The sequence below is a fragment of the Phragmites australis genome, chromosome 22, assembly GCF_958298935.1.
Source record: "Phragmites australis chromosome 22, lpPhrAust1.1, whole genome shotgun sequence".
Lineage (NCBI taxonomy): Eukaryota > Viridiplantae > Streptophyta > Magnoliopsida > Poales > Poaceae > Phragmites > Phragmites australis.
In genome coordinates this window covers 7,642,742-7,652,835 of record NC_084942.1, presented here as the reverse complement: position 1 = coordinate 7,652,835, position 10,094 = coordinate 7,642,742, and positions in this window count along the sequence as shown.

The window sequence follows — 10,094 nt, the reverse complement described above, 5'->3', positions numbered from 1 at the left end:
AGTATCAGTGTTGGTTCTTATTAACAACCGGCACTGATACTATTAGTTTCGATTTGTGTTAAGAAACGACATCAATAGTGCTATCGGTGCCGGTTCTTAGTGTTTTTCTCATTTTTTACGCGCGGAAAATTAAGAACCAGTACTGATACACCTTCTATTGTGATTAATTTTAAACCGACACTGATGAGACGCTACTTTTGATCCATTCCATAGTAGTGTGGACAAACTGTACCATACATTATTGATAATTTTCATCGCAGCTTTTACCACTCTACGTCCTGGTTGCAAATTTTTTTTGCCAGGTCACCAAACGTACGAGGAGTGACGAAGAAATGATTAATTTATTTTCAAATTTCATGATGAGTTCATTTGTGTGTAATATATTTGCGAGGCACATGTGCTCACATCTAGCTTCTAGAAGGCGCAAAAGCAACGTACTCCTAAAGATCAATGTGTTAACTCATGTGTCTAAATTATAAGGGCAAATATACTTTCCTCTGAAGTCCTATCTCAATGGTTGCATCTGAGCGGTTGCATGCATGTACATTCACATCTCGATATTCTTTTCCTCTCTGCTTTTTCAATTTCATAGCACTATAACACATTGTCTCAAAAAATGTCCAATACAATAATTAAATGGAACATTAACTGAATATTTTGTTAATTGATTTGTACATATTATATACGTTATTCATCAATATTTTTTATCATTCAATGAGAAAACTATTTGTACAAGAACAAATCCAGTGATGTTGCACTACGTGAAAAAGGATATGGGTGACGGGTGATAACATTTATAGGTGACAGGTATCGTATCTGTCACCCTAAACGCGTCACTGATGACTAGTCATTGGTGATGGGTACGGACCTGTCACCCTAAACACGTCCCTGATGACTAGTCATTGGTGATGGGTACGGACCTGTCACCATGATGAACAAAGGTGATGGGTAATAACTGTTACCCATCACCTATGTCCGTCTCCCATGTGCTGGGGAGAAATTTATAGGTGACGAGTGAGCTCTTCACCTGTCACTTATATTTATAATAGGTGACGGGTAACCTAGTTACCCCTCACTTATGGGTTCCTATGACCATCTCCCATGTGCTTGTGAGAAATTTATAGGTGATGGGTGACTTCTTCACCCGTCACTTATGTTCTTTATAAGTGACGGGTAACTATGTTACCCATCACTTATCGCTTTAACCCATGTACTGGGAGAAGGACATAAATGACGGGTAACCTAGTTACCCGTCACTTGTAAAGAACATAAGTGATGGGTAGACAGTTTACTCATCACTTATGTTTCTCTTGCTCGGTAAGAATGAGCTGTTTCTCGGCTGCATCCTGGAACGTAGCCAGGATTTGGCAGCCGTCTTCTCCCTACAAACAATAGCAACGCATCCAAATACATATCGACAAACACACTTGTAGCAGTACTCGCTTCATCACAGAATTGCAAATATTACAAAGTTCAAATGTATTCATTATAGAATCACAAATGTTACAAAGTTCCGATCAACTCATAATTACTTAAGACTTCATAACTTAGGGCTTCTATAGTAGAACTCGCCCTAGACACCATAAACTCAGTGATTCGTCATCAAATATCCGGGAGTGCACCGGCGTCGAGAAACACACACTTGTATTTCTACATAATTTAATGTGTAACCAATGTCATGTTATCATGGAATTAAACTAATTACCAAAATTAGTTACGAATAATCTTGTATTGAACTTACATTGGGGGATTTGATATTCTTTGCTCGGAGCGTGAGGAGCATGTTCCACGCAACATAGAATCCGCAGGTGTTGTCCAGTGGTTGTTGGTGGGACTACTGAAAAGAAGCTTTACTATTAGATGAAAATTGAAAAAAAACAGCAACAAAGAATATTTGGTAATTTCTTTGGTAGCACCTACCGCGTACCCGGTCTTGTGTGTCAGCCTACGACCGGCTTTCGCTTCGTAGTCAGGTTGAGCTCGAAGGTACTTGTCAAAAGCCCTGCATAAAGAGGGATGGACTATGGAGCCTTTGAATGTTAGAAAATTTTAATATGTGAACTAAGACAGGCAGAACTTACGTGTTGATGAGTTGTTTCACAGCGTTGTAATCACACGATCTAAGTTTGCCTTTTGTAGATATTGGTCTTGACGAGTCGACATAGAACATCAAGTCCCACTCGAGGCAAATGTTAAGTAAGATCCAATGCTCACCGGTGTTGTGGGTGCCCATCAGGTACTTCACTTTTGAGTATTGTTGCATTGCCCTGGCCACATGATTCGCAGCGTAGTCAGGGTGAAGTTGGATGACCGATATTGTAATAGCCTCAGGGTCAAGAAATGCGACGGGATCCTTGTTCTTCCTTATTCCTTTCATCAAGTGTCTACAGATAAGGACACAGTTAGATTCAAGTCTTAATGGTATTAATTAATGAATATCCAGTATCAAGGGACTTACAATGTGAAGACTTGTAGGAGTACTCGATTATTTGATTATATCTCGGAACAAAGTCATAAACCTTCGCATATGTTGCCTCGCAACCCAAGCTTCAGTCTGCCCTGGATTCTCTTCAAGCAGCATCTGCTTGTGCTCATTGACAAATCGGCACACTTCGCTCATTTGTTGCAGCATGAGGAAACGAGCTTGGTTGTAAGCCTTTGGATTAGGAGTTATTGCCATCTTCCCCAGAACTCCCACACCTACGAGCCTCCCCTCATGGCGAGACTTAGGCACGTCAATTGGGTTATTTGGGTTAATGTAATTAACAGACCACTCCAATGCCTCCTCTATCGCGTAACCCTGCACGATGCATACCTCAGGAAAGGCTCGATTCCTTACGTATGACTTGAGAATGCCCATATATCTCTCGTATGGAAACATGTGATGCAGGAACACAGGGCCAAGGTAGTGTATCTCCTTCACAAGGTGAGCAGTGAGATGTACCATGATATCGAAAAATGATGGTGGTCAATACACCTCAAGAATACATAGAGTCTCAAAGTGTCTTCTTTCTAGCTCCTCCAGCGAGTCTGGATCGAGCACCTTTTGTTCAATTGCATTGAAGAAAAAGCACAGGCTCAGGATAACCTCGTGAACCTTTATTGGGAGGATGTTCCTAATTGCTACCGCAAGCAGTGACATCATCATCACATGGCAATCATGGGACTTCATCATGGCGAAATTCATTTTAGCTGTTTCACCGAGACAAGTCTTGCGATGTTGGACGAGTAACTGGAGGAACTTTCACACTGTGCAAGAACTCGCAGAATTCTTTTTTCTCCTTCCTGGAGAGAGTGATAGTTGCTAGGGTAGGTGTTTTCCTTTGTCCATCTCTTGTGCATGGAGCTCCAGCCTTAAGCCCATTTCTTCAAGGTCAGCTCGTGAGTTCTCATGATCCTTTCCTTTTACCTTCATTTGGAGCAATGTACCGATCGGACTCAAGCAAATATTCTTCTTTACATGCATGTTGTCGATAGATTTACAAACATCTAATTTTTCCCAATACTCTAGCTCGAATAGTATTGATTTCTTGTTCCACATTCCTAACTGTTCATCATCCTTAGAGGATTGATTTCGCTTGCCAAGGACAACATTGATATTCTTAACCTGATTGTGGACATCTTCCCCGCTGAAATGCCTCGGAGGTAACGCTTTCTCCCTTGTGCCATCAAACTGCTTGTCCATATTTCGGTATGGGTGTTTCCTGGGAATCAAACGTCGATGCCGCATGTATATTTTTTTCTTTGAGTTGTTCAACCTCAAACTGCATGTTCCATCTAAGCAATGGGGGCATGCTTCACCTTTTCTTTTACTCTGACCTGACAAGTTACGAAGTGCTGGCAGATCATTGATGGTGACAAACAACATGGCGTGCAAGGTAAAGTACTCTTGCTTGTATTGATCCCAAACCTCAACGCCTTCCGACCAGAGTTTCTTAAGATCATCAACTAAAGGCCTGAGGTACACATCTATATCGTTGCCAGGTTGTTTCGGTCCTAATATCAAGATCAACAACATAATGTATTTCCACTTGTTACAAAGCCAGGGTGGAAGGTTGTAGATCGACAATACAACAGGCCAGGTGCTATGTGAGGTACTCATGTTACCTAATGGATTCATGCCATCTGTGCTTATAGCAAACCTAATATTTCTCAATTATTCGGCGAACCAACCAAATGTGGAATCAACAATTCCCCAATGAGCGGAATCTGCCAGGTGCGTATCATTGTGTCATTCTTCCGACCCTCCTTATACCAACGCACCAATTGGGCCTCCTTTCTATTGGCAAACAGACGCTTCAGACGGGGAATTATTGGAAAATACCACACCACCTTCCTAGGACCACATTTACTTTTCTTGCCTTCGTCCCCGTCACCACCGTCATTTATGTGATTATATCGATGGGTTCCACACATGGGGCATTGATCCAGCTCTGCATACTCTCCACGAAACAAGATACAATCCTGCTTACATGCATGCATTTTTTCTATTTTCAGTCCTAAAGGACAAATTATCTTCTTCGCATCATAGACGCCCTCAGGCACCAAGTTCCCCTCCGGTAGCATGTCCCTTAGTAGATCCAGCAATGCTTTGAAACTCTTGTCAGTCCAACCATGAGTTGCCTTCAGCTGTAGAAGCTTTAGGTTCCCAAAGATCCGCGTGTACTTCTCCTTATAGTTGGGACAAAGGGGCGTTTTGGAATCCCGCATAAATTCTTGGAATTTAGCAAACTCACCATTGTTATACTCATCGTGCCGCTCAACATCCTGCACCATATGGTCCACATTCTCCATAAAATCCTCGAGATCATCATCATTCAAACCTAATATGTCCTCATCCCGGAGATCATGATCCATTTCATCGGGTGTAAGTCCTTGATCCACACTATCGGCATGGAGGGCCCGATCCATCTCTCCCTCGTTAAGGCTTTTTTCGCCATGTTTGTTCCAACATGTATAATTCTCTTTAAATCCACATATGACCAAGTGTGCATGGATATTGTCTGGTTTCGAGAACTTTTTTTCATTCCTGCAGTCGTGACATGGACAGTACATTGCCGTTATACCACAATCTTTCATATCCGCCAAGGCAGCACTCAAGAAATGCTTCACCCTGCTCAGGTACTCCGGACAAGTTCGGGTCTCGAGGTACATCCAACTTCTGTCCGTCATCTACAATTAATGTAAAAACATTCATTCTTCATTAACAATGACCTTAATTTCGTGGTTAAGCACGCGATTAAAATTTCCCAACAAATACACTAGATGTGTGGTATCTCGCGGTAGATCGGATAAACCTAGTACCAAATCTAACATAAATATAACTCACTTGTACTAAGATTTTAGATAAAGATGCAAAATGACTGATTACAATTCAAAACACAACAAATCTACCAAATAGGGATTAGAGGAGAAAGAAAGGGGGAGATACAAACCTTCAAAGACCTAGCACCAATTCTAACTTCAAATTAACAAAATATTAGAGAGTCTCTAGTGGAACCAGAGAAAATCGCCAGAACTAAGCGCGCAGTACTGTTGACAACTGTTCGGCCCCCACAGTGGTTGGCCAGCTCTTATAATAGATCTAAGTAATAAGTGAGGTGATAATATTAGCTGTCACTTATTATTTCTCGTAAGTGACGGTCATATTACGACTCGTCACTTATTACTGGCCCAGGGAGACCCGTCACCTATGTCAAGTCATAAGTGACGGGTCGTACCATGACCCGTCACCTATAACTAGTGCGGGGAGACCCATCACTTATGACCAGGTTATAGGTGATGGGTTTATTCATTACCTGTCACTTATGTCATAGGTGACGGGTAGTATTATGACCCGCTATTACATGTTATAAGTGACGGATATATACCCGGTCCCTACCAGAGGCGACTTAAGTGACGGTAGTGTAATGACCCGTCACTAAATTGTCTTCTTTGTCTGTTTTTCACGTAGTGTCATTTCTATAAATTTGACTTTGATATTGATGTTCGAAGTTTGGAATTTTTTATAGCTCGGAGTCTTAAGCATCAAATGAAAAAGAATGGATGGAGTACAAATTACAAAACATAATTTGTTATACATATTTACATGTGCTGGGAGAATAATTTGACTACAAATATCATAGCTAATAATGTTTAACGCAATACATGATGTGCTGCAAAATAAAGTCTCATAAAATTGAGAATGACAAATTAATCACACAAAAAATTATGTTTGTGGAAAGATATTTAGTAAAATTTATAAAGTCATATTTTCTGCAAACCTATATATGTAAGTTCTATGGAATAATATGCTTGGGTGACACTTGAACCGATTTTCACTGGCATTTAGAGCAATCGTATGTGATCGAAGGCTTGTGAAAATAAATAATTTTCACAGACGCAAAATAGACCGCTTGTAAAAATATATTCCACAGACGGTTATTTAATAAGTGAACTGCCTGTGGAAATAGCTTTTCATAGGCGGTTCTCTTAAGAGACCGCCTATGAAAATAGCTTTCCACAGGCGATTATCTTAAGTAACCGTATGTGGAAACCTATTTCCACATGTGGTTCCTTACGTGAACCGCCTATGAAAATAGCTTTCTATAGGTGGGCGACATAAGGACCCGCCTATGGTATGTATTTTTTAATAAATAATAAAGAGCATATATTTTATTCGCTTGAGATTTCAACATCACAGATTTGAACAACATTTGAATCAACACAAAGTTCAATATTTAATACAAATACAATAATATTCGCTAGTACAATATTTTTACATCACAAGTTAATTTATATCACAAGGCAAATATTCAACATAAGTATTCTTTCATCTCCCACTCACAAAGCCTCGGACGGCTAGCTAATTCACCTCCATGGTCAAAGAACCTACCACTCTTGTGAATGACTTCATCATGATGAACCAACACACGTCATGTTGGACGTTTTGGATATCTTTGTCTTTGAACAAGGTGTGGGTACATTCAATCATCCGTGCCTAAGATGAAAACACAACTAAACAAGCTAAAACACTATTGACAATGGAAATAGAATAAAATAAGAATGTGCAAGCACAATGAGGACTTACGTCCTCAAGGTTCATTGTCTACCTCCCATTTACCCTAAGAAACTGGAAAATATAGTATCCACAAAGAACGGTGTCGAAAGTAGTGCTTCACCATCTGCACTTAAAAAAAACTTGGTGAGATAAAAGCATTAGAGGTATGTTATTACCAAAAAGTGTGTATGGACGGCCATTGCATCCGGTTTGACTGCATCATGTATCCCACCTTTCGTTATGTACCACTTGTAGGCCATATTCTAATGCCAATAAGTAATTATCAATTCATAAATGATTTATAAGAATTTTATGTATGGGGATTTTCTTTACCTCTGTATAACATTGATAAGACTTGGTAGGATTTTTGGGAATGATCAACTGAGTCAAGGACCACGAGTCTACTCGACTTCATTATCAGCATAATACAAACAAAGTGATTGCTACATGAATCTTTACGTTAGGTTCTTGATCAACCAATTAAGTTGAATACTTATGTTAGGTTCTTGACATATCACACTTACTTAAAGTTGTTGGGAGCCACGATGTAGTCCTTGTTATGCATTTCTAGCATAGCCCTTCTTATGTAGGTTGACATTTCAGGCATGCGTGATTTGGTCATTTCTCTTATGACCCTTGCTTTCTCCTTGTTACTCTACCCCTTAATCTGGGGGCCATCAGTCCTTAACTTCACGACCAAGTTGGGCTGAAAAATTCATTGCAGATTAATGAATTTGACTAGTAATTTCAACTTTTCAGCATAATTAAATTGCATCCTATAGAACAAATCACTAGTCATTAGCTTCTATAGTATACATTGGTAGATATATGAATATAGGGGTAGATTGTAGGCACTTACCGGCACCACATTCTTATAAGATTGATGTCGAGTTTGTCGTGGCGGAACAAAGCGTGCATGTCCTTAAATCCATCATGAGATAGGAGTCTCTAATTAGAAAAACGTTAGTGGAAACATAAGCAGTGATTATGGAGAACCCCATGATATGCTCTCATGTACCATTCGTGGAATCTCCTCATCTCCCATTGATCTTCTTGGAGTTGAAACAATGGCAAAAATGACTTGCCATTCTCATATTTCTTAAGAACATCCGGGGTAGACAAGAAATCTAACTGACGGGTACATAATGTTTTGCCAGTCTCTTTTGTGAGATCGCCCTTTGCTGGAGATTCCGGAGCGAATGATGCCTTTGCTTTGAAGGACAGAAGCCACCTCTTCACCGGAGATGTTAGAGTCTTTTCGTATGGGGTAACCATGATAGGGACTCTTTGATGCTCAAGTGAAGGTGCCAGAGGCACAGACACTGGAGGCGGAGATGCCGGAGTTGCAGACACTGGAGGCAGATGGTGAAGCACAATGTGAGGATGCCGGAGGCGGAGAGACTGGGTGCAGTGGTGATGGTGCCTAAAGCAGAGAGGTTTGGCGTGGGGGCAAAGGTGCTTGAGGCAGAGATGCTGGATGTGGGGGTCGCCGTGACACTGGCGATTGTTACCGCTAAGGGCTAAAGATGATAAAACATTTGGTCCATAGAATGAAGGGCCAACAGCCTCATCGAGAATCTCGATACCCTCAGCTGTGCTGATGTCGATCTTGTGCTTCATGAAAGGTGGCTATATCGAGTCCACTTGTACCTTAGCATAACCGGCCAGAATGTCTTGATTGTAAAACAGAAAGCCTGGAATGGCTTGGCCCATGGCAACGTCGACAATGAAGTCTTCCTTGCCAACTGGAACATGTAGCATGCAAGGGGTAGCCTCTATGATATAATCCAGATGATATCTCTGGTTATCGACTTGCGTGGATTCGACGCTGCTTTGAGAGCATGGGCTGGTTGGTTGCTCCATCATCATTAATGGTGCGCTTTCCTTCTCCTTTTTATTCCACATTTTTATGAACTAGACCATAACCTATTCTTGTATCTCTTCTGCTAGGGTCTTCTTATATCTATTACGGGTCTTGTATTGGCCCGTGGTGTCTGAGAACTCATGCTTCCAACCCACTTTTGATCCGACGCCTCGAGTGCGACCCGGGTGTTCTTTGTTCCCTAGGGCCTTGGTAAGCAGGTCATTCTCCCTATTGGACTCTAGAGACGCTTCGTTAGCAATTCCTTGAATGGTCTGGGTCACTTTCATGGTCTCGGGGCTTTTGAAGGCTAAGTCCTGAGACTTAGTTCATACTGACCAAGTGTAGACCCAGTTTCTACTTTGCTCATCACAGTTTTCCAAAGGGTTGGGTTTCCCAGTCCGGGCAGTGTCTTCTTCTTGCCTCCTCCATTAAGAAATTTTGGGAGCGTACCCAAACGAGCCCAGGTGATGTTGGTACTTGTTCTTGTTCGCAAGGTGCTTAAATGATTCACCAAGTTTGATGGCCTCAAGTGTGATCTTCTGCCTGACAAACTCCGCCCATTGGTCTGCCATAATCTTTTTGTATTATTAAAGAGTACCAAGTCCTTCTTCATGAAGCCCTTATTCAACTCACTCTTCCAGCCCCAAAAGCTCTTTCCCATAGTTTTCAATACATTATGTTTGGCAGCTTTCTCTATTCCTGAGGAGAATTGGATGGTTCTCTGCAATATTTCCCACAGGAACTCCTTAGTCTCATCCGCAGCAACCGCTAATTAGTTATAGTGATTGAGACATACTCCTTGACAAGAAATCGGCAACTGTTGCGGAATTTGGCGCAAGCCTCACGAGGTGCAACAGGCTCCCCTTCAACACCGACTTGCATTATTGTATGTGCTGGACAACAACTTATTTCTGCTTCGCTCGCCCTATCTTCGTTTCAGCGTACCCCCAGAGGGACCCAAAGTTTCAGGTATAGAGGGAGTGGAAGGTTGTGGCGTGGAAGATTGTGGTGCAGATGATCAACACGAAGATCTTTGTACCCTCACACTCTAGAGAGAGAAAAAAGAAGAGTTTGCATAAAAAAAGTATTCCTCCATTTAAGAAGTATAAAATGTAATGACTTAACTAAATACCTCTTTGGAGGGATCATAGTCATTGTCACTTTCCCGATGTTGGCTCTCCTGATCACACT